We start from the raw sequence: 27,041 nt of genomic DNA on the forward strand, positions 1-27,041 counted from the left end.
AGAAATGCAAAAGCCTTGAGGCAGGGATGAAGAAGAAAGGAAAGGTAAAAATGATGAAAGTAGAGTTAATAATTATGAATAAGTTATTAATTACTATAAAAGTACATGCCATCAGCTTGTGTTGTGTAATTTATCATAATTAATAATTCTTGTGAGCAATCATGTTTAGTGTTCAGAATTCTAAAGCTCTTTAAACCACAAATTTTTCAGAATTATTTTCTCTTGTCACAGGCTTAATTGTGCCATTAAGACTTCCCAGAGCAAAAATCATTGTGGATGTGAGAAATGTAAAAACTTGAATTAAAGTGGTGCCTATGATGGCACCTATGATCATGAACCCTATGTTTTACTGCAGCTTTTAGTTATGGTTTCCTAATCTCTCTGGAAAGGAGATCTTTATTGTCTCTCAGGCAATACTTGTCTCCAATATTTATGCCTTTCTTGTTCCCAAGGCATAATTTTTTCAAACTCACATACCCCAAGTTTCAGCCTCAAATCCCATGGTCTCAGGGAAAGGCATTTGGTAGTATTTATAAATATGGAAATGTAATTGATGGTTATGGAAATGCTAAGCTAATATTAATTAACATTTTTCTAAAAAATATTTTAACTCTAGAAAAAGATCTAGGGAAGTGGGACATAGAATGGACATATTTAATGGAATTTATAAGAGTAGAGATAAAAGGGCTCTGTGTGTGAGGAGGAAGCTAATGAAGAAGGCAGTGGGCAGTGGGTGCAAATAGCAAAGTGTCCACAGAAGGGTAAAGCATCATCTTAAGTAGAAATTATGGCTCTGAATGGCAGGACAGGAAAACCATATGAGTGACAGGTCACTGATTTAAAAATGTAGTCCCCACGTCATTTTACCTGGAGTGATTGCAGAGTTTGATCAAATCACAGAATGCATTCACGGATCAGACTATGACCTCTAATGTCTCTCCATCTCTAAGATTTTCCTAATTTCTTTTTTGCTGGGCTTATTGCGTTCAAGAAAATCCTTCAACAGAAATATTCGGGATTGATGACTAACATTGGATAAAGAGGGGATTAGGTTAGCAGTCACTTCAAGAAAGTTAGTATAATTTCATTTCACTCAAAAATAAAAGGATAAACTATCACACTAAGAGAACTTCTGATGAAATTTTAAGCTTTTTTATTTTAGTAATGGTATATCTGATTTAATGTCAGTATCCTTTTTCATTCTTTACATAAGGGTTTCAGAATATCTCATAAAAATTTCAATGAAATACTTGTAAATTCATTTTTGTTGAAGATAATATATGCACTAAGAGAAAGTATTTTTCAGATTTTTCTATTACTGAACATATTCAAAGCCCACCTGTTTTTATGATCATAAAATGCTTACTTCTGCTGCCCAGATGCAGACAAGCATTATCACAAGAGGTGTATGCTCTCTCTCACTGAACAGGTGTAGGAAGAAAATCCAATTATCTAGGCTTGCTTATTCTTTGTTTTCTTTGTTTAATTCTAATTTTCATAAAAAGATCTTTTCATCTTTCATTATTTTCCTATATCGAACCACCAGTTCCCTCCCTCCCCACTGCCTCTTTTTTCTTAATAGGTGCTGGTGTTGGTTTAGTCACTAAGTCCTGTCTGGCTCTTGTGACCCCATGGTGAGGCCCTCCAAACTCCTCTGTCCATGGGATTTCCCAGGAAAGAATACTGGAGTGAATTGTCATTTCCTTCTCCAGGGGCTCACTATTCAATAATGGCAATTCCCTTAGATATAAGAAAATGTTCATCAATAAAAAGACAGTGACAATGAGGCAATAGAGCACAGTGGCCAGGAATATAGATTTTGGATTTATAAAAATTAGTCTTTGCATTTAGACATGTGTCTCTTACTAGATGATCTTGTATTAATATCTGTGATCCTAACTCTTAATCAAAAAAATAGAAACAATTACATCTACCTTATGAAATCATTATGAAGATAAAATAATTCTTATAAAATACTTAGCATGCTGTCTGACACATAGCAAACTTAAAATGGGTCATAAATGACAAATATTGTTTAAGTAGGATGTAAATGTATCTCTCTATATATCCATGATTCTCTCAAAGCCTGAAAAATGGACCTAAATTTGAACAAGTAATTTTAATATTACTTCTACTGTATGCAAGAGAGTTAAAATCCTCTAAAAGTTATTGTCCAACATAATGATTCTTCACATTTGCTTATTTATTGCCTGAAAAAAATGTTTAAGTCTCCCAGTCATCCTGAGAAAGGCTAGCATTTTATTAATGTTTGGAAGTGCTGTGCAGCTATTTATGTTCTCATTATTTGTACCTCTAATACAATAAAAATTGAGGAGAGATATCTTTCCACTGAATTGTCTATGCACTGGCATTTGTTTCTTATTGACAATAATTTAAACCACTAAATCCAGGCAAATTATAGCTGAACATGATCCATACCAAGAATATATAAATTGAGACAATACTAATACACAAGGTATTGTTGTTTCTATACTGCCTAGGAAAGATCAACCAACCAGAGTTCATATCCATTAACCAGCCTTCATAGTGACTGGCTAACTGTATTTGTGAGATAAATTATACACAGGACAGCTGAAGTGCAGATGTATACATTTTCAGGTTTAAATTATATACTATAACTAGTAGAAAGACTATCCTATCATAGTACAAGAAGCAGTGTGTGTGTGGGGTGGGGAGGGTATTTGTGTGTTTGGCAAGTGGTATTAATGAAAATTGGTGGTGGTGGTTTAGTTGCTCTTAATTGTCTTTAAATCCAAATTAGGCATTACAAGTTCCTAGCTGAAAAAGAGGTGATTATATATTATATTTATTCCCTCAAAACAGTTTACTAACAAGGCCTTCAAAGAAGATGTTTTTATCTATCTGTTTTCAAAAGAATAAAGAAATGATTACATTAGTTTTCTCTGGAGTTTATAAAATATAACCATATATTGTCTAGTATTTAACCTTGGTTGTTGAGTGCTCCCCCTAAATTAGAAAAAAACAACACAAATAGGGAAATTTATGACCATCAGTATGAAAAGTTTTCACCTCACTATTTTTCCTAAGAGAGATTACTCAGTACATCATAATGGTATGAAGCATATGTGTTCAAGTAATATTTCATAAGTTTAAATATGAATTCACAAACTTGGAATAATTGTGTGGGAAATTAAAAATGTCTATCAATTCTTTTCTTATAAAAATGGGCCAAAGAACTAAACAGACATTTTTCCAAAGCAGACATACAGATGGTTAACAAATACAAGAAAAGATGCTCAACATCACTCATTATCAGAGAAATGCAAATCAAAACCACAATGAGGTACCATTTCACACCAGTCAGTATGGCTGCTATCCAAAAATCTACAAACAATAAATGCTGGAGAGGGTGTGGAGAAAAGGGAAGCGTCTTACCCTGTTGGTGGGAATGCAAAGTAGTACAGCCACTATGGAGAACAATGTGGAGATAAAAAACTGGAAATAGAACTGCTGTATGACCCAGCAATCCCACTGCTGGGCATAAACACCAAAGAAACCAGAATTGAAAGAGACACGTGTATCCCAATGTTTGTCACAGCACTGTTTATAATAGCCAGGACATGGAAGCAACCTAGATATCCATCAGCAGACAAATGCATAAGAAAGAGGTAGTACATAAACACAATGGAAATTTCAGTTCAGTTCAGTCGCTCAGTCGTGTCCGACTCTTTGCGACCCCATGAATTGCAGCACACCTGGCCTCCCTGTCCATCACCAACTCCCAGAGTTCACCCAGACTCACGTCCATCAAGTCAGTGATGCCATCCAGCCATCTCATCCTCTGTCATCCCCTTCTCCTCCTGCCCCCAATCCCTCCCAGCATCAGAGTCTTTTCCAATGCGTCAGCTCTTCCCATGAGGTGGCCAAAGTACTGGAGTTTCAGCTTTAGCATCATTCCTTCCAAAGAAATCCCAGGACTGGTCTCCTTTAGGATGGACTGGTTGGATCTCCTTGCAGCCCAAGGGACTCTCAAGAGTCTTCTCCAACACCACAGTTCAAAAGCATCAATTCTTCGGTGCTCAGCCTTCTTCACAGTCCAACTCTCACATCCATACATGACCACTGGAAAAACAATAGCCTTGACTAGACGGACCTTTGTTGGCAATTACTCAGCCATTAAAAAGAATACATTTGAACCCGTTCTAATGAGGTAGATGAAACTGGATCCTATTATACAGAGTGAAGTAAGCCAGAAAGAAAATCACCAATACAGTATACTAACGCCTATATATGGAGTTTAGAAAGCTGGTAACGATAACCCTATATGCGAGACAGCAAAAGAGACACATATGTATAGAACAGTCTTTTGTACTCTGTGGGAGAAGGCAAGGGTTGGATCATCTCAGAAAACAGTATTGAAACATGCATATTATCATATGTGAAACAGATCACCAGTCCAGGTTTGATGCATGAGACAGGCTGCTCAGGGCTGGTGCACTGGGATGACCCTGAGGGATGGGATGGGGAGGGAGGTGGGAGGGGGGTTCAGGATGGGGAACACATGTAAACCCATGGCTAATTCATGTCAATGTATGGCAAAAACCACTACAATATTGTAAAGTAATTAGCCTACAATTAAAATAAATAAAAATACATAAAGTTATCTAATATGTTGGTATATAGTTGTTCATCAGTTCAGTTCAGTACAGTTCAGTCGCTCAGTCATGTCCGACTCTTTGCAACCCCATGAATTGCAGTATGCCAGGCCTCCCTGTCCATCACCAACTCCCAGAGTTCACTCAGACTCACGTCCATCGAGTCAGTGATGCCATCCAGCCATCTCATCCTCTGTCATCCCCTTCTCCTCTTGCCCCCAATCCCTCCCAGCATCAGAGTCTTTTCCAATGAGTCAACTCTTCCCATGAGGTGGCCAAAGTACTGGAGTTTCAGCTTTAGCATCATTCCTTCCAAAGAAATCCCAGGACTGGTCTCCTTTAGGATGGACTGGTTGGATCTCCTTGCAGTCCAAAGGACTCTCAAGAGTTTTCTCACATCACAGTTCAGAAGCATCCATTCTTTGGCACTCAGCTTTCTTCACAGTCCAACTCTCACATCCATACATGACCACTGGAAAAACCATAGCCTTGACTAGATGGACCTTTGTTGGCAAAGTAACGTCTCTGCTTTTGAATATGCTATCTAGGTTGGTCATAACTTTTCTTCCAAGGAGTAAGCACCTTTTAATTTCATGGTTGCAGTCACCCTCTGCAGTGATTTTGGAGCCCCAAAAAATAAAGTCTGACACTGTTTCCACTGTTTCCTCATCTATTTCCCATGAAGTGATGGGATCAGATGCCATGATCTTAGTTTTCTGAATGTTGAGCTTTAAGCCAACTTTTTCACTCTCTTCTTTCACTCTCATCAAGAGGCTTTTTAGTTCCTCTTCACTTTCTGCCATAAGGGTGGTGTCATCTGCATTTCTGAGGTTATTAATATCTCTGCCGCCAATCTTGATTCCAGCTTGTGCTTCTTCCAGCCCAGCATTTCTCATTATGTACTCTTCATATAAGTTAAATAAGCATGGTGACAATATACAGCCTTGAATACTCCTTTTCCTATTTGGATAGTTGTTCATAGTAGCCCCTAATGAACTGTTTTATTCACAACTCTTCTGATACCAAATGTGTGGGAGTTTCCCATTCATATGCAAGAAGGAAGGCAGAGAGAAGGGCACAGCACAGAAGTGGAGAAACAGATAGCAGAGTAACAGAGAGGGAGGGAAAGGGTGGAAGAGGAGTTCCCCAGGGGCTGGGCACTGGGTCTCTATAGATCAGCCTCTGAGCTCCAGCCCCACAGTCACGGGATGCACTGTCCTCTGCCTGCCTGGCTGGCCAGGGCCTGATCAGCATGTGCTGGGTCTTCCCCCATCACAGGCTGCTGTGGGCAGAATAGTGTCCCCTTAAATGGTATGTCAAAGTCCTAATCCCTGGTACCCGTGAATATAACCTTATTTGGAAATAGGGTCTTTGTAGATGTAATTAAGACCCCTGGGATAAGATCATCCTGGATTTAAGGTGTGACCGAAAGTCAATGATTGACATCATTTTAAGAGAAAGGAGATGGTGAAAAAGGAAAAAAAAAAAAAAAGATAGATATTACAAACATGTCTTTCCAAGACTTTGTTTTCCAATATTCAAAGATCTGATACACATTAAAAATAAAAATCCCTAATTTGCTAAGTGAAAAAGACTATAATTTGCATGCATATACATATTTTTAAACAAAGTTATTTGACATCCTCCTAAGATATCTGTGTACTCTCTGAGGTTGTCACATTAGTAAATATCCAAGCACCTTTAAAGAAGTGCAGCTGACCCAGATTTGCTCCTTTCTTATTACATGAATATCTGACATTCTATCACTTACAAGAACATTCATTCCTAAAGTAGATTTATTTCTTTCATTGAAAATGTTTAATGTAAATAGTACTGTCTGCACATTTCTTAAGTAGATGACAAGACCATCATGCCAGAAAATTCCTCTACTGTCATTCCCCAGTTTTTCAGTAATCTTTTTTATTTTCTCCAGAAGCATACAGAGGGAGCCTAACACTGCCTCATTAGTGCTATAGTGCCCCTTTTAATTTCCACTGAGATTTTTACTTTCCTCCAGCATGTTTTGTTTTCTCCAAATTTGATTTAATCTCTTGGATTTTAAGTTAGCACTCTGTGCACATATTGCATAAAGGTCTCAGTGTTTGAGATGGGAACCAGAGGATCAAATATTTAGTAAATGACTAAAAACTCATACTTTGAGGAAAAAAATCATTAAAATAATATACAGTGAGAACAGCAATGAATTTATATGGCAGAATTTCTCAATCGATTCTTTAATCACTCATCCAGTTGTTCATTTATGAATAAACATACACTGAGCCTAAATTTCATTTGTATCAATGAAACTGTAAATATTTTTCAATCCCCACAGGCTTTCAAAATGGTTTTCTAGCTAACTGGAATTTTTTTTTAAATTAATTTATTTTAGTTGGAGGCTAATTACTTCACAATATTGTAGTGGTTTTTGCCATACATTGACATGAATCAGCCATGGGTGTACATGTGTTCCCCATCCTGAACCCCCCTCCCACCTCCCTCCCCATCCGATCCCTCAAGGTCATCCCAGTGCACCAACCCTGAACATTCTGTCTCATGCATCAAACCTGGACTGGTGATCTATTTCACATATTATAGTATACATGTTTCAATGCTATTCTCTCAAAGCATCCCACCCTCACCTTCTCCCACAGAGTCAAAGTCTGTTCTTTAAATCTATGTCTCTATTGCTGTGTCACATATAGAATCATCATTACCATCTTTCTAAATTCCATATATATGCATTAATATACTGTATTGGCGTTTTCCTTTCTGATTTACTTCACTCTGTATAATAGGCTCCAGTTTCATCAAACTCATTAGAACGGATTCAAATGCATTCTTTTTAATGGCTGAGTAATATCCCATTGTGTATATGTATGACAGCTTTCTTATCCATTCGTCTGCTGATGGACATCTAGTTGCTTCCATGTCCTGGCTATTGTAAACAGTGCTGTGATGAACATTGGGGTACATGTGTCTCTTTCAATCCTGGTTTCCTCACCCAGCAGTGGGAATGCTGGGTCGTATGGCGGTTCTATTTCCCATTTTTTAAGGAATCTCCAGACTGTTCTCCATAGTGGCTGTACTAGTTTGCATTCCCACCAACAGGGTAAGAGGGTTCCCTTTTCTCTGCATCCTCTCCAGCATTTATTGTTGGTAGAGTTTTTGATAGCAGCCATTCTGACAGGCTTGACATGGTACCTCATTGTGGTTTTGATTAACATTTCTCTGATAATGAGCGATGTTGAGCATCTTTTCATGTGTTTGTTAGCCATCTGCATGTCTTCTTTGGAAAAATGTCTGTTTAGTTCTTTGGCCCATTTTCTGATTGGGTCATTTATTTTCCTGGAATTGAGCTGCATGAGCTGCTTGTATATTTTTGAGATTAATTTTTTGTGAGCTGCTTATTTTGCTATTTTTCTCCCATTCTGAAGAATGTATTTTCACCTTGCTTATAGTTTCCTTCATTGTGCAAAAGCTTTTAAGTTTAATTAGGTCCCATTTGTTTATTTTTGCTTTTATTTCCATTACCCTGGGAGGTGTATCATAGAGGATCTTGCTGTGACTTATGTCAGAGTGTTTTGCCTATGTTTTCCTCTAGGATTTTATAGTTTCTGATTTTACATTTAGATCTTTAATCCATTTTGAGTTTAATTTTGTGTATGGTGTTAAAAAGTGCTCTAGTTTCATTCTTTTACAGGCAGTTGCCCAGTTTTCCCAGCACCACTTATTAAAGAGATTGTCTTTTCTCCACTGTATATTTTTGCCTTCTTTGTCAAAGGTAAGGTGTCCATTGGAGTGTGGATTAATCTCTGTGTTTTCTATTTTGTTCCATTGATTTATATTTCTGTCTTTGTTACAGTACCATACTGTCTTGATGACTGTAGCTTTGTAGTATAGTCTGAAGTAAGGCAGATGGTTTCCTCCAGTTCCATTCTTCTCTTTAAAGATTGCTGTGGCTATCTGAGGTTTTTTGTGTTTCCATACAAATTGTGAAATTATTTGTTCTAGTTCTGTGAAAAATGCTGTTGGTAGCTTGATACAGATTGCATTGAATCTATAGATTGCTTTGGGTGGTATACTCATTTTCACTATATTGATTTTTCCAATCTATGAACATGGTATATTCTCCCATCTATGTGTGTCATCTTTGAATTCTTTCATCAGTGCTTTATAGTTTTCTATATATAAGTCTTTTGTTTCCTTAGGTAGATTATTCCTAAGTATTTTATTCTTTTCATTGCAATGGTGAATGGAGTTGTTTCCTAAATAATTTCTCTTTCTGTTTTCTCATTGTTAGTGTATAGGAATGCAAGGGATTTCTGCATGTTAATTTTATATCCTGCAACTTTACTATATTCAATGATTAGCTCTAGTAATTTTCTGGTGGAGTCTTTAGAGTTTTGTATGTAGAGGATCATGTCATCTGCAAACAGTTAAACTTTTACTTCTTCTTTTCCAATCTGGATTCCTTTTATTTTTTTTTCTTCTTTGATTGCTGTGGCTAAAACTTCCAAAACTATGTGAAACAGTAGTGGTGAGATGGGCAACCTTGTCTTGTTCCTGACTTTAGAGGAAATGCTTTCAATTTTTCACAATTGAGGATAATGTTTGCTGTGGGTTTATCATATATGGCTTTTATGTTGAGGTATGTTCCTTCTACACATGGACATCACTAGATGGTCAACACTGAAATCAGACTGATTATATTCTTTACAGCCAAAAATGGAGAAGCTCTATACAGTCAACAAAAACAAGACTGGGAGCTGACTGTGGCACAGATCATGAACTCCTTATTGCCAAATTTAGACTTAGATTGAAGAAAGTAGGGAAAACCACTAGACCATTCAGGTAAGACCTAAATCAAATCCCTTATGATTATACAGAGGAAGTGAGAAATAGATTTAAGGGGTTAGATCTGATAGACAGAGTTCCTGATGGACTATGGACGGAGGTTCATGACATTGTACAGGAGACAGGGATCAAGACCATCCCCAAGAAAAAGAAAAGCAAAATGGCTGTCTATTTCACAAATAGCTGTGAAAAGAAGAGAAGCCAAAAGCAAAGGAGAAAAGGAAAGATATAAGTATCTGAATGCAGAGTTCCAAAGAATAGTAAGGAGAGATAAAGCCTTCCTCAGTGATCAATGCAAAGAAATAGAGGAAAACAACAGAATGGGAAAGACTGGAGGTCTCTTCAAGAAAATTAGAGATACCAAAGGAACATCTCATGCAAAGGTGGGATCGATAAAAGTATGGACCTAACAGAAGCAGAAGATATTAAGAAGAGGTGGCAAGAATACACAGAAAAAAAAAAAAAAAAGAAAGAAAGAAAGAAAAAAAATCGCTCAGTCATGTCTGACTCTTTGTGACCCCATGGACCGTAGCTTACCAGGCTCCTCTGTCCATGGGATTTTCCAGGCAAGAGTACTGGAGTGGGTTGCCATTTCCTTCTCCAATACAAAAAAGATCTTCATGATCCAGATAATCACAATGGTGTGATCACTTACTTAGAGCTAGACATCCTGGAATGTGAAGTCAAGTGGGCCTTAGAAAGGCATCACTATGAACAAAGCTAGTGGAGGTGATGAAATTCCAGTGGAACTATTTCAAATGCAGAAAGATGATGCTGTGAAAGTGCTGCACTCAATATGCCAGCAAATTTGGAAAACTCAGCAGTGGCCACAGGACTGGAAAAGGTCAGTTTTCATTCCAATCCCTAAGTAAGGCTTTGCCAAAGAATATTCAAACTACTGCACAATTGCACTCATCTCACACACTAGTAAAGGAATGATCAAAATTCTCCAAGCCAGGCTTCAGCAATATGTGAACCATGAACTTCCAGATGTTCAAGCTTGTTTTAGAAAAGGCAGAGGAACCAGAGATCAAATTGCCAACATCTGCTGGATCATCACAAAAGCAAAAAATTTCCGGAAAAACATCTATTTCTGCTTTATTGACTATGCCAAAGCCTTTGACTGTGTGGATCACAACAAACTGTGGAAAATTCTGAAAGAGATGGGAATACCAGACCACCTGATCTACCTCTTGAGAAAACTATATGCAGGTCAAGAAGCCACAGTTAGAATTGGACATGGAACAACAGACTGGTTCCAAATAGGAAAAGGAGTACGTCAAGTCTGTATATTGTCACCCTGCTTATTTAACTTACGTGCAGAGTACATCATAAGAAATGCTGGGCTGGAAGAAGCACAAGCTGGAATCAAGATTGCCGGGAGAATTATATATAACCTCAGATATGCAGATTACTCCACCCTTATGGCAGAAAGAGGAACTAAAAAGCCTCTTGATGAAAGTGAAAGAAGAGAGTGAACAAGTTGGCTTAAAACTCAACATTCAGAAAACAAAGATCACGGCATCTGGTCCCATCACCTCATGGGAAATAGATGGGGAAACAGTGGAAACAGTGTCAGACTTTATTTTTTGGGGGCTCCAAAATCACTGCAGATGGTGAGTGCAACCATGAAATTAAAAGACGCTTACTCCTTGGAAGGAAAGTTATGACCAACCTAGATGCGTATTGAAAAGCAGAGACAGTACTTTGTCAACAAATGTCCGTCTAATCAAGGCTATGGTTTTACAGTGGTCGTGTATGGATGTGAGAGTTGGACTGTGAAGAAAGCTGAGTACCAAAGTTTGCCTTCCTCTGCAATTTTCTGGAAGAGTTTGTGTGTGATAGGTGTTAGTTCTTTCTAAATATTTGGTAGAATTCAGTTGCGAAGCCTTCTGGTCCTGGGCTTTTGTTTGTTGGAAGATTTTGATTAGAGTTTCAATTTCCGTGCTTGTGATGGGTTTGTTAAAATTTTCTATTTCTTCCTGGCTGAGTTTTGGAAAGTTGTACTTTTCTAAGAATTTGTCCATTTCTTCCAAGTTGTCCATTTTATTGGCATATAGTTGCTCATAGTAGTCTCTTATGATCTTTTGTATTTCTGTGTTGTCTGTTGTGATTTCTCCTTTTTCATTTCTAATTCAGTTGATTTGATTTTTTGTCTTCATCTTTTTTTCTTTTTTTTTTTTTTTTTGATGAATCTGGCTAATATTTTGTCTATTTTATTTATCTTCTCAAAGAACCAGCTTTTAGCTTTGTTGATTTTGGCTATGGTCTCCTTTGTTTCTTTTCCATTTATTTCTGCCCTAATCTTTATGATTTCTTTCCTTCTACTCACTCTGGGCTTCTTCATTTCTTCTTTTTCTAGTTGCTTTAGGTGTAGAGTTAGGTTATTTATTTGATTTTTCTCTTGTTTCTTGAGGTAAGCTAGTATTGTTACAAACCTTCCCCTTAGCACTGCTTTTAATGAATTCCATAGGTTTTGGGTTGTTGTGTTTTTCATTTTCATTCGTTTCTATGCTTATTTTGATTTATTTTTTGATTTATTCTGTGATTTGTTGGTTATTCAGAAGCGTGTTGTTTAGCCTCTGTATTTTTGAATTTTTAATAGTTCTTTTTTTCCTGTAGTTGATATCTAATCTTGCCACTTTGTGATCAGAAACAGGCTTGAAATGATTTCAATTTTTTTGAATTTACCACAGCTAGATTTATGGCTCAGGATGTGATCTATCCTGGAGAAGGTTCTGTCTGCAATTGAGAAAAAGGTGAAATTCATTGCTTTGGGTTTAAATGTCCTATAGATATCAATTAGGTCTAACAGATCTATTGTATCATTTCTGTTTTTTTCTCTTTTTTTTTAGTTTAATTTAATTTAATTTTTATTTTTTAACTTTGCAATATTGTATTGGTTTTGCCATATATCAAAATGAATCCGCTACAGGTATACATGTGTTCCCCATCCTGAATCCTCCTCCCACCTCCCTCTCCATACCATCCCTCTGGGTCATCCCAGTGCACCAGCCCCAAGCATCCAGTATCATGCATCGAACCTGGACTGGTGACTTGTTTCATATATGATATTATACATGTTTCAATGCCATTCTCCCAAATCATCCCACCTTCTCCCTCTCCCACAGAGTCCAAAAGACTGTTCTATACATCAGTGTCTTTTTTGCTGTCTCATATACAGGGTTATTGTTACCATCTTTCTAAATTCCATATATATGTGTTAGTATACTGTATTGGTGTTTTTCTTTCTGGCTTACTTCACTCTGTATAATATTGTATCATTTAAAGTTTATGTTTCCTTGCTAATTTTCTGTTTGGTTGATCTATCCATAGGTGTAAGTGGGGTATTAAAGTCTCCCACTATTATTGTGTTACTCTTAATTTCCCCTTTCATATTTGTTGGCATTTGTCTTACATATTGTGGTGCTCCTATGTTGGGTGCATATATATTTATAATTGTTATATCTTCTTGGATTGATCCTTTGATCATTATGTAGTGTCCTTCTTTGTCTCTTTTATCATCCTTTACTTCAAAGTGCTTTTTAACTGATATGAGGATTGCTACTCCTGCTTTCTTTTGGTCTCCATTTGAGTGAAATAACTTTTCCAGCCCTTCACTTTCAGTCTGTATGTGTTTCCTGTTTTGAGGTGGGTCTCTTGTAGACAGCATATATAGGGGTCTTGTTTTGTATCCATTCAGCCAGTCTTTCTCTTTTGGTTGGGCATTCAACCCATTTGCATTTAAGGTAATTATTGATAGGCATGATCCCATTGCTATTTACTTTGTTGTTTTGGATTCAAGTATATGAACCTTTTCTTTGTTTCCTGTCTAGAGAAGATCCTTTAACATTTGTTGAAGAGCTGGTTTGTTGGTGCTGAATTTTCTCAGCTTTTGCTTGTCTGTAAAGCTTTTGATTTCTCCTTCATATTTGAATGAGATCCTTGCTGGGTACAGTAATATGGGTTGTAGGTTTTTCTTTTTCATCACTTTAAGTATGTCCTGCTGTTCCCTTCTGGTCTGAAGAGTCTATTGAAAGATCAGCTGGTATCCTTATGGGAATCCCCTTGTGTGTTATTTGTTGTTTTTCCCTTGCTGCTTTTAATATTTGTTCTTTGTGTTTGATCTCTGTTAATTTGATTAATATGTGTCTTGGGGTGTTTAGCCTTGTTTTTATCCTGTTTGGGACTCTTTAGGTTTCTTGGGCTTGGGTGGCTAGTTCCTTTGCCATTTTAGGGAAGTTTTCATCTATTATCTCCTCAAGTATTTTCTCATGGCCTTTCTTTTTGTCTTCTTCTTCTTGGACTCCTATGATTCAAATGTTGGGGCATTTAACATTGTCCCAGAAGTCTCTGAAGTTGTCCTGATTTCTTTTCATTCTTTTTTCTTCTCTGCTTCATTTATTTCAACCATTCTATCTTCCACCTCACTTATCCTATCTTCTGTCTCAGCTATTCTACTGTTGGTTCCCTCCAGAGTGCTTTTGATCTCAGTTATTGCATTATTCATTATTGATTGACTCTTTTTTACTTCCTCTAGGTCCTTGTTAAACATTTCTTGCATCTTCTCATTCCTTGTCTCCAGACTATTTATCTGTAACTCCATTTTGTTTTCAATACTTTTGATCATTTTTACTATCATTATTCTGAATTATTTTTCAGGTAGACTCCCTATCTACTCCTCTTTTATTTGGTTTGGTGGGCATTTATCATGTTCCTTTACTTGATGAATATTTTTCTGCCTTTTCATTTTGTTTAGATTTCTGTGTTTGGGATGGCCTTTCTGTATATTGGAAGTTTGTGATTCCTCTTTACTGTGGAGGTTCCTCCCTGTGGGTGGGGTTGGATGGGTGGCTTGTCAAGGTTTCCTGGTTAGGGAAGCTTACATTTTTGTTCTTGTAGGTGGAGCTGGATCTCTTTTTTCTGGAGTGCAATGAAGTGTCCAGTAGTGAGTTTTGAGGTGACTGTGGGTTTTGTGTGACTTTTGGCCGCCTGTATTTGAATGTCCAGGGCTATGTTCCTGCATTGTTGGGGAATTAGCTTGGTATGTCTTGCTCTGAAACTTGTTGGCTCTTGGGTAGAGCTTGGTGGAATTTTAGAAACAACTTTTTATTTTTCTCTCAATTTTCTCTTTCTGTCTTACATACACACACACACACACATGCACACACACACAGAAATATATACACATAGTCATATGCATATAGTTTCTATGCACATATTTTTATGTAATGAAGAAGGCAATGGCAACCCACTCCAGTACTCTTGCCTGGAAAATCCCATGGATGGAGGAGCCTGGTAGGCTGCAGTCCATGGAGTCGTGAAGAGTCGGGCACGACTGAGCGACTACACTTTCACTTTTCAGAAGGAAATGGAAACCCACTCCAGTGTTCTTACCTGGAGAATCCCAGGGACAGAGGAGCCTGGTAGGCTGTAGTCTATGGGGTCACACAGAGTCAGACATGACTGAAGTGACTTAGCAGCAGCAGCAGCAGTGTATGTATGAAGTGCACTTTGAGAAACAGTAAAACTTTTGTCAAATAGAATAAGTATCTAGGATAGAAATTTATTGAATTTTAAATAAATAATATTTAACTATTAATGTTTTTCAAAAATAAAGCACATAAGTTATTTTATATTGGGAGTATGATGCTTAGTGATTTTTCATGATTCTATTGACTCCTAAGGCTCCAAAATGCCTTTATCATAACTTTAAAAACTCTGACTTTGAAATTCACTGAGCATTTCTTTATAATAATGAGTCAAAAATAGGCATAGTCAGAAGTTACTTCATTTAAAAGTGATTTTCTATAGAGATATACATTTTAAATATGTTAGTTTAAGCCTCATTAAATTCAGATGGGAATTTCAGTGAAGACCAGAAATTACCAATATGTTTATACTAAAGATAAATAAAGTGGAAAGAAATTCAATGCAAAACTCTTGTGTAGACTTTATATATATATATATATATATATATATATATATATATGATTATACATACAAACACACACACCCATAAAACAAAAATCCAGAGGATGAAAGTTAATCATGTGCAAAACCAATTAGAGAGATTCCTGCTTATCTTAGATATCATTCCTTGTATAGACAGTCAAGCCATCTACATGGTGAAGCTAATACATTAATGACTGTTTGTCATATGAGTGATCTTGACTAGGAAAGATTGATAGGCTTAATGAAACTTAATAACTAAAAAATTTCAAAAGTGTCTGTTTAGAGTGTTGTCTTTTTATTCTAAGGCCATCTTCCATGTCTAGATACATATGACTGTAATAGTAAACCATGGCTGCTAAATTCAGAAGTGATAGAAAATACTATAGGGTTTTGATATCCTTCATCAAACAGGATTAAAAGACTTGAAATTCTGTCTGCTGACCTGATATCTTTGAGTCTCATGCATGCATATTCACTCAGTCATGTCCGATTCTTTGTGACCCTTTGGACTGTAGTCTACCACGGTCCTCTGTCCTTGGGATTTTTCAGGCAAGAATTCTTTAGTGGCTTTCCATTTTCTCCTTCAGGGGATCTTCCAGACCCAGGGATTGAACCCAGGTCTCCTGCATCTCTAGCCTTGCAGGCTGATTCTTTTACTGCTGAGCCATGAGAGAAGCCCTATCTTTGAGTCTCACAGGCCCCTAAAGACCTATATGTAAGTTATCTTGTTTTTTCCAGATATGCTCCACTTTTATTGGAAAGACTTCCTGCCCAGCTAGTACTCTAAGCAGTCAGGCCAGTTATGCTCTACATAATCCTCAACACAGGGGATTTCAGTTCTTTGCCAGCCCACTGAATTAACTCATCCTCCTATCATTACAAACTCTGCAACACACAGCTCTGCTGTCTCACTCTGCTCTTAATGGTTCCACATGGTGCCTGGTGCCCTCTTTTGTTGGGCTGAGTATATATGACCAACAAACTCCCATCAGTCTCTTCTGTCCAGTATCAGGTGTCATGAGTTTAACTATGTACTACTATTTAGGGTAGGGAGTCCCTCCTTAACCAATAGAGTGAATAAGAGATAATCAGAATATAAGCAACCAGTTTGTCAAACAATAGACTATCTCCTTAGTTCATCCATCATACAACCACATAGACACTTTTTTTCTAAAATAGGTTTCAAATTATTCTTCATATATTAGACTAAATGAGAAATTATAAATTATTTATTCATATTGATTGCATACTTTTTTTACTTATAACTTCTACTTCAAAGAGCATTTGTAGTTGTTTGTACAGTGCTGTACAAGATATGTAAATAAATAAAAATCATCTCTAAAAATTAAAGGAAGAAATTAGATCATTAAAGGGGTATAATCTTCTGTCAATATAGCAAACAAACTATTTAAAAAAATCCTAGAAAAGAGCACCTGCAAGGTTATAGATAAAGAAGAAAAACTATAATGTTATGTTGAGATGAGGGTAAAGTAAGAAAATTCCTTACAGAAAGAAAATTACAAGAAAGCACAAATCTAGAGAGGCAAGTAAGAACTGAAGCTGGCATTCACCCATGTCTAGCAACCCTGAATTTGGTTTTTAATGGGCATTTATACAGCATGATACAAAGCTTGACACAGCACAGTGAAAGACAGCACCAAAGACTCTGAAATCTATGGTCTTAAAAGATAACATGTGCAGTAGGGTAAACTCTATTTGTTTAGGAGGGAAATTAACAGATTTTTTTTTCCTCAGCCTTGGCTCTTGGTAGGAAATCAACACACATACACCACACACACACACACACACACACACACACACACCACACACACTTACGCCACAGACACACCGACATTCATTAAAACAAAAATTCTAGGATGACTTAAGAAGTACAACCTTGCCCTTATATGGATTTGAAGTTATAATTTACACTAATTCTTGACATTAAAACACAAAATACATAACTGAGTTGGTGTTAATCCCAGATAGGTGGTGGCTCCTGAGACTTGGGAGAAGAAAAGGCAAATCTTCTCTGGAAAAACACAATATGACATAAACTTCAATCTGCACCCTTAAAGACATGAACTCAAAAACACCGCACAACACAATTCATCCTGAGCAAAACCAAGAAGAAACAACAAGCTACAGAAGAAGATTCTTAAAGACAAACAATGAAACTATTAGATGTAAAGTATAGTAAGTATGTTTTAAGTATTTTAATAAATAAAAAGAAAATTTCTGTTATCACATTGTAAGGAGCTACAAAAAGCAGCCATAATATTTGAGAAAGGAATATGTAAAACTTTTAGAAACTAGGAATGCAAGAATTGGCATTAGAAATGGACTGAAATAGGACTAGATCCTTCAAGTTTAAGACAGGTAATCTGAGAACTACAAAGAGCAATAATTTTGAACACTTTGTACTTTCATTCATTTTTTTCTTTTTTATTCTGAAAACATGCTCTGGTAAAAAGTAAACATGTATGCTGTAACATTTTTGCTATTTTAAATATAAATTTCAGTAGCATTAGTTATATTACATTGTTATACAGCTATCACTATCATCATCTACAGAAAAATCTCCATTTTTTCAAACCCAAACTCTATTACCTATTAAATGTAACTCCCTATTCCCCCCTCCTCTTGACTCCAGACAACCACTATTTTATTTTCTATCTCTAGGAATTTGACTGCTCTAGCTACCTCTGGCTCATTCCACTTAGCATAATGCCTTTGAGGTCTTTCCATGCTGTAGCTTGTGTCAGTATTTCATTCCTTTTTAAGGCCAAATAACATTCAATTTATGTATGTCCCACATTTATATTATCCATTCATCCTTTGATGTACATTTGCATACTTTCCACATATGGCTATTGTGAATCATTCTGCTATGAATAGTGATGTACAACTATCTGAGTCGTGTTTTTAATTATTTTGGTTACATACCTAAGAGTGGAATTGCTGGATAGTATTATGCTATAATTCTGTATTTAACTTTTTGTATAATCACCATAAAGAAAAAGTAATTTTAAAAAAGAAATTTTCAATAGCAATGATGCTATAATTCAAATAAATGTGTGCAAAAATTTATATGCAAAAGTTACACCTTTTATTGAAAGACCTTGCTGCTGCTAAGTCTCTTCAGTCGTGTCCGACTCTGTGCGACCCCATAGATGGCAGCCCACCAGGCTCCCCCGTCCCTGGGATTCTCCAGGCAAGAACAATGGAGTGGGTCGCCATTTCCTTCTCCAATATTGAAAGACCTTAGAGATTGTATAAATAAATAAATGGATAGCCTATATTTTCAGATAGGAAGACCTGAAATTAAAAATATTAATTTTTGTCAAAATAAACTTGTTAATAGTTTGTGAGATCTTAGTTGCCTCACCAAAGATCAAACCCAGGCCATCAGGGAAAGCACTGAGTCCTAACCACTGGATCACCAGAGAATCCCAAAAATTATATGATTAATTTTTAGAAATTTGAGAAGTTAATTTCAAAAAATTATATCCAAGCATGAAAAGCAAAGTATAAATAAGATATTCCTAAAGAAGATTAACACCTGGGTGAGATTTCCTCATCCCAATCATGGTTTTTATAATGCTATACTAAGTGTGCATTGTACATTTTTAAACTTTGATTTTTCTGCTGCCTCAATATCCTCACAAACAGGCTGTGATCATCCTGCTAGCAACCAGATGCACCAAATGTAATAAAACTGGTACCTGCCACAAGCTCTCCTTCTTGCCCTTGCCTGACTGGCCCAATGACATGCAAACAAATCAGTGGAATTCCCTCATGTCTGTTACTGGGTACTCCACCTGATCTCCTATAAGGGAACTTACCCATGGGCACTGCTCTCTCTGCTTCCCTCACTACTTGATTGAGACTGTTTCTTTAATGTTTTCCCCTATATGAGAACCACTCTTGGAATGCAGTGACTCTGCTTGGCTAGGACCTTTGACTATAATAAGCTTTTTTTTTTTTCTCCTGTGCTTATTCAGTTTTCCCCTTGTAAGTGTACCTGATTGACCATCACCTCAAAGAACAGAAAAAAAAAAAAAAAAGAACTTGTGTTAGTGAAGTAGGAATAGAACACTCTGTGATGAAACTAAATAAAAAGCTAGGAAATGAAACTGCCTACATGGAGATTTTATATATTATCAGGCACCATTGCCAAACAGTAGCAAGAGACTTAAAATAAAATACATAATGCTGTGAGATTTAATTATACATATAATAACAAAAGATGATCCCTACTTTAAATCATAAACAGCAGTGATTCAATATAGATCAAAGAATCATATATGAAAAGCAAAAGACAAACTTGTACTGGAAAATATAAAGCATTTTTTTTTTGAAGAGGAGTATTTCTGGTCCGTCTGCTCTCTTGAATAGTTCTTCAAGCACTGATTCAAAGGTTCAGGCTTATTCTATGCAGTGATTTCTCCATCTTTAGTGAAGTGAAAGTCACTCAGTCATGTCTGACCCTTGCGACCTCATGGACTGTAGCATGCAAGGTTCCTCTGTCCATGGGATTCTCCAGGCAAGATTACTGGAGTGGGTTGCCATTTCTGGAAAGTATTCTATGCAGTGATTTCTCCATCTTTAGATATGCCTCAAGTGCTGCCCTGACATCTTCCAGCTGGTTTATTTGAGTAGAATGGGAAGTGGGGACAGAATAGGAAGCACGTAAGGTCAAACATGTCAAATCAATACAGCAGCTTTTAATTTCTTGGACCCATCACTTTTACTCTAGTACCAAGAACTAGGTACATGATACTAGGTAGATTGCAAGAGGATTGAGAAACGGAATTTATCCCTATGCCCACAAGAAGGAAAGCCTGTCTATGTCACAGTCTTTCTTCCAAAGCATTTCCTACCGTGACTCTTATCATATCACATAACAGTTATAGTACATTATTGATTTGCTCCATAATTTTTAAATTTATGAAGGCGAGAGACAAAAAACTAAACATTTATATTCCTGGAGCCTATAATGGTATATGTATCTCATGTTAGTCATACAGAAATTGCTAGTCAAAGGAATGGATTAATAACCAATGTTCCCTTGTACAATATTAGTATTTAAAGCTGAAGGCTACTCTATGTTTCTTACTTCTGTCTTACCTTTTTGGTTCCTTTTCAACATCTTGATATGTTCTGTATTGTTTATTTATAGAGGTCCATATACTTTCTTCTTTATAAAAATGAAAGTCTCCAATATGTTCCCAATAGCCAACTTTTCTAATAATCCTATTCCAACTGCTACATATATCTTTTTACTTACTCAAATATTTCAAAATCCTTTATATACTTCTGTATGTCCAGTCCCATATCTCTAACCACCAATCTGAATATCCACTATATATTCCTTTCCACTTAATCTTTAACATATCTAAGGCATAATTAATCTCCTTCCCACAGCTGTTCTCTTTTTAGTTTCTTATTTTGTTAATAGAAGCATTAAATAAATGGAAGTGTGGTTTTAAAACTATCGAAGCTAGATATACAAGAAGCATGTACTTAGGTGGAGACATTTTATTCTTCACATTTTCTTAGGTAAAACAATAATTTATTTGAAAAGAATAGGGTGGAAGTTAAAATCTCAGGATATTTTTAAATTCAAAAAAGTACTTACTAAACTCTATGTATGACATTAGGCAAGAAATGTTTTATTTCTGAGTTGAGTAGGATAAAGAAAATGAGAGTGCTTGATAAAAAGTAAAAAATAGTCTGTTGTGATATAACTGATATTCAGTTCAATATTTAAAAATAAAACATACTATTGGAGTGTGTATTTTTTGTGTGTGTGTTTGAAATTATGAAGGATTCAGTTTAATATTAAGTTATCATTCTGGATCATACACAGCTATCTGGGGAGTCAGGATGCAAGACATAGAAAAGCTAAAATAATGTTAAGTTTGTCTTTCTAAATATGCAACGTAGCTTCTTGACACTGGGGTGCGGGGAGGGCATGCATAGTCTTAGGTTGTATCCTTAACTCCTAAAGGACCAGAGCAGTTGAATCTCTCAGAGTCATTTCATACAAGCGTTGGCCACAATGTCCAATATATAAAGCAATTTCAAGATGAAGATATAGGCCCATGATGGACTAGGAAGACAAACATCTTTTATTTTTGCCTCTCTGAATAATTATTCTAATTATTTATTATGGTGCATGGGTCATTACGGTGATGGGAGGGAATTAAGTTTGTAAGAGTTTAGAGAATATATCATAATATGTAAATAGAGTATAATTTAATTTGGGCTATAGTTTTTGCTTTTATCTGGGTTTGTGATATCCCACTGTTTACTGCTAATGTCTACTCTGTCTCTGGTCATATGGTTCTAAAGTCCACAGCTTCTAGAGATTATCCTAGAGGCAGTGACACCAAAACCTTTATTTTTCCAGTTTTTTTTTTTTCCCCATAAACTCTGATGAAGCTAAATTGTACTATGAAACATTTCAATACATTGCTGACATAATCACTGAAGCTCTCAATTGTTTCTATTTTCTTCTTCTTGGATTCTTAAAGAATCAGCTCATAAGTATCTGCTGTCTGGGGCATTTCCTCCGGCATATTTTTCCACAAGATTATTTTTTATTAAATAGCAATTACTAAATTAATTATTTAATAGAAATGCTATTAATAAAAGAGTAATACAGATTTCAACAGAATTTGATGGCTATCTTTACAGTGTCAGTAAGTCTTTTGTGGAAATTTTGAAAATATTTTCTGCATATGTTTTTCCTTATTTTCCTTTAAAGATAAAAAAGTAAAACTATGTCTTGCATGTATGTCTTATTTAACAATAATTTCAGTTAACTTTATTTTTGTATTTTCAAATATTTATTTTTAAATTTAGTTATCCAAGAAATATAATTTTCATGAGTCCATGGCTTTGTTTGCTACTGTTAAGATAGTCATGGTGAAATAAAAAACAAACAAAAACTACAAGTTGGAAATCTGAGCTAAAATTCTGCTTCTGCAACCTGCAACCTACTACTTACATGGTAGTAAGCCTCTAACCTTCTATTTTTGTTCTTTATTCACATACAATGAGACTATAAATATCTAACTCATAGAAATATATTAAAAGTGTCAAATGATCGTATATATGAGAACATGTGCCTTAGTATCTGACATGTATTAGTTACTCAAAATCCATTCATTATATACTCCTTCATTCATTTATCCATTCACCTATTCATTTCTACAATGACACAGCAGAATTTCAACCTGAGAACATTACTTTATAACAAAAGTTAAGACTAATAAAGGTACATTCAATATTTTACATCATCACCCAAAATCCAATTTTTATAAAACCCACAATAAAGTGTTGTGTGAGTTTCTGGTGTATAGCAAACTGAAGCAGCTATATGTGTACCTATATCCCCTGAGTGTCACCCCAGCACCTTGAGTACAGTTTCCTGTGCTATACGGTTGGTTCCCATTGGTATGGTGGTGGTGCTCAGTCATCTGACTCTTTGCGGTTCCATGGACTCTAGTTGCCCAGGCTCCTCTGTCCATGGGATTTTTCCAGGCAAAATTTCAGGAGTGGGTTACCATTTCCTACTCCAGGAGATCTTCCCAACACAGGGATTGAACCTGAATTTCTTGCATTTTCTGCATTGTCAGGTAGATTTTTTACCACTGGCACCACCTGGGAAGCCCTCTCTTTAGCTACCTGTTTTATATACAGAAGTGTATATGTGTCAATCCCATTCTCCCAATTCACCTCACCCTCACTTGCCCCCTGATGTTCATACATTTGTTCTCTAAGTCTGTGTCTCTATTTCTGCTTTGCAAACAGGATCATCTATAACATTTTTCGAGATTCCACATATATGTACTAATATATGGTATTTGATTTTCTCTTTTGGACTTAACTTCACTTTGCATGACAGTCTGTTCATGTCTTTGCCAAGTAAAACCGTTAACTTCTTTTTTTCATCTTTTCCTTCTCTCCTGACATAATTGTTTATTTCTTTGGGTTTCCCATCTCAGTAATTAATAATAGTATACCAAAAATGGCTTAAACAAATACTAAGAGCCAGCCTCAATGTATCTATTTTACTAACTCTTACCACAATAAATCATCATCATATTCCTTTAATTTTCATCAAAATATGTAACACATCGGTTCCCTGTCTCTGTCTCCACTATTGCCATCCTGATTTAAGCTTCCATCATCTCTCCCTTGAAATATGTGACAGCCTCTAATTGGTTTTCCTGGTTCTATGCTCATTCTTTAAATTGCAGCAACAAGAATGACAATTATAAAATACAGTTCAAACTGCTTTGCTATTGTCAGAATATAACCCATGTAAAGCCCTTAGCATAGTGTCTCATATATCCTAGGCCTTAAATAAGTGTTAGTTCTCCTTTCTCTCTTGTTGTTTTCTATGCACTTTGATCTTTGCACACGTGCTGTTCTCCAAGAATGCTCTTAAGTATCTTCTTGGGGCAGCTTTACCTGAACCACTTGCTGATTTTACTCAAAGTGAAGTTTATTCCTCCTTTTCTGTGCCACCTTGGCTGGGTGCATGAGGTGTGTTATAGACTTAGTGACAATGGTTTGCAATTTAAAACAGAAATGTTAGATATAAATGATAATATGCCTGTGATTACTGTAAGGGAAAATAAATTCTTGACAGATTTTTGCATCCTCATGCTTTCTGATATATATGAAAATTTCTTTAAGTGAATAAAAATTTTTATAAGCTTAGGAGTACAGTGGAAGAGTTTATTTTCTTAACTAGGGAACAGTAGACAGCATATGGAAAAAAAAAAAAGTTTAAAACCAAAGAGAAAAGGCTGGGAGAGATAGAACATAAGATAATTATTTTATCAGTATATTACATGTATTTAACTTTGAAATATAGTCAATTAATTATGAAAATGTTAAGAGTATGCTTAATATTCTTTGTTTAAATCAAAAGGAAAATTGCATGATTTAAAAAAGATATCCTAGGATACATTCTATAAATAGGCAAAGATATCTATTAATAGAGAAACTTCTCTATTTGGATAATCACATTCATGTATAGTATGATACATGAAGTACATATTTCAAGGAATATGCAGTATTTAATTTATATTCAAGTGTTAACAACCTAGCTTCATTCAATTTCAGCAAACTGAGGATAGAAAGTTCTAGAGAAGTTATGAAAAAAAATATAACCAACATAAGGTCTACTATTTAAAAAATGCTTTAAAAAATCTAATTCAGTTGTTGTATTCTACAAATATTTTTATCTAAATTACAGTAACTTTGAGATGACCATAGGAAGCATATTTAATTATATATAATTTAATTATCATGCAATATTAATTAGATAATTTTTTCTAAGAAACATGGGAAGTCAAAAGCCCCTCAGTGCCAGTTAAAATTATCACTTATTAAGCTTATTATGTTTTAAATTATTATACTTGATGTATAATATGTTAGTTTCAGGAATTTAATAATGATTCAATATTTTATGCTTTATAAAATAATCAGCACAATAAGTACAGTTACCATCCATCACCATACAAAGTTATTTTATTGCCTATACTCCCTATGTGTATATTACATCCCAGTGAAGTTTGAACCCCTTAATCTTCTTCACCTTTTTCCTCTGTCCATCCACCCTCCCTTCTGGCAACTACCACCTTGTTCTATAACTTCTTTTTTGTTTTGTTTGTCCATTTGTTTTGTTTTTTAGAATCCACCCTGAGGCAAAACCATAAACTATTCTTCCTTTTATGTCTGACTTATTCTATTTAGCATGGTACCTTCAAGGTCCATCCATGCTGTCTTAAGAGGTGGCAAGAATACACAGAGCTGTACAAAAAAGATCTTCACGACCCAGATAATCATGAAGGTGTGATCACTCACACCCACCTAGAGCCAGACATTCTGGAATGTGAAGTCAGGTGGGCCTTAGGAAGCATCACTACGAACAAAGCTGGTGGAGGCAATGGAATTCCAGTTGAGCTATTTCATACCCTAAAAGATGATGCTGTGAAAGTGCTGCACTCAATATGACAGCAAATCTGGAAAACTCAGCAGTGGCCACAGGACTGGAAAAGGGCAGTTTTCATTCTAATCCCAAAGAAAGGTAATGCCAAAGAATGCTCAAACTGCCACACAATTGCACTCATCTCACATGCTAGTTAAGTAATGCTCAAAATTCTCCAAGCCAGGCTTCAGCAATACGTGAACGATGAACTTCCTGATGTTCAAGCTGGTTTTAGAAAAGGCAGAGGAACCAGAGATCAAATTGCCAACATCCGCTGGATCATGGAAAAAGCAAGAGAGTTCCAGAAAAAACATCTATTTATGTTTTATTGATTGTGTGGATCACAATAAACTGTGGAAAATTCTGAAAGAGATGGGAATACCAGACCACCTGACCTGCCTCTTGAGAAATCTGCATGCAGGTCAGGAAGCAACAGTTAGAACTGGACATGGAATAACAGACTGTTTCCAAATAGGAAAAGGAGTTCGTCGAGGCTGTATATTGTCACCATGCTAATGTAACTTCTATGCAGAGTACATCATGAGAAACGCTGGGCTGGAAGAAGCACAAGCTGGAATCAAGATTGCCAGGAGAAATATCAATAACCTCAGATATGCAGATGACACTACCCTTATGGCAAAAAGTGAAGAGGAACTAAAGAGCCTCTTGATGAAAGTGAAAGAGGAGAGTGAAAAAGTTGGCTTAAAGCTCAACATTCAAAAAACTAAGATCATGGCATCTGGTCCCATCACTTCATAGCAAATAGATGGGGAAACAGTGGCTGACTATATTTTAGGGGGGCTTCAAAATCACTGCAGATGGTGATTGTAGCCATGAAATTAAAAGACGCTTGCTCCTTGGAAGGAAAGTTATGACCAACCTAAACAGCATATTAAAAATCAGAGACATTACTTTGCCAACAAAGGTCCATCTAGTCAAGGCTATGGCTTTTCCAGTAGTCATGTATGGATGTAAGAGTTGGACTGTAAAGAAATCTGAGCACTGAAGAATTGATGTTTTTGAACTGTGGTGTTGGAGAATACTCTTGAGAGTCCCTTGGACTGCAAGGAGATCCAACCAGTCCATTCTAAAGATCAGTCCTGGGTGTTCTGATACTCTGATACTCTGAACTCCAATACTTGGCCACCTGATGTGGAGAGCTGACTCATGTGAAAAGAGTCTGATGCTGGGAAAGATTGAGGGCAGGAGGACAAGGGGATGACAGAGGATGAGATGGTTGGATGGCATCACCAATACAATGGACATGGGTTTGGGCGGACTCTGGGAGTTGGTGATGGATAGGGAGGCCTGGCGTGCTGCAGTTCATGGGTCGCAAAGAGTCGGACACAACTGAGCAACTGAACTGACTGAACTGATTCCTTTTTCTGACTGAGTAGTATTCCATTGTGTTGTGCATGCATTTATATTACATATATTCTTCATTCAATCTCCTATCAATGAACACATAATTTGCTTCCATATCTTAGAAGTACACATAGTGCTTCAATGAACACAGAAGTTATATACATTTTCAAAGGAGAGATTTTTTCCTTTAAATAAAAATCCAGAAATTAAATTGCTAG

The sequence above is a fragment of the Bubalus kerabau genome, chromosome 1 (assembly GCF_029407905.1).
Source record: "Bubalus kerabau isolate K-KA32 ecotype Philippines breed swamp buffalo chromosome 1, PCC_UOA_SB_1v2, whole genome shotgun sequence".
NCBI lineage: Eukaryota > Metazoa > Chordata > Mammalia > Artiodactyla > Bovidae > Bubalus > Bubalus kerabau.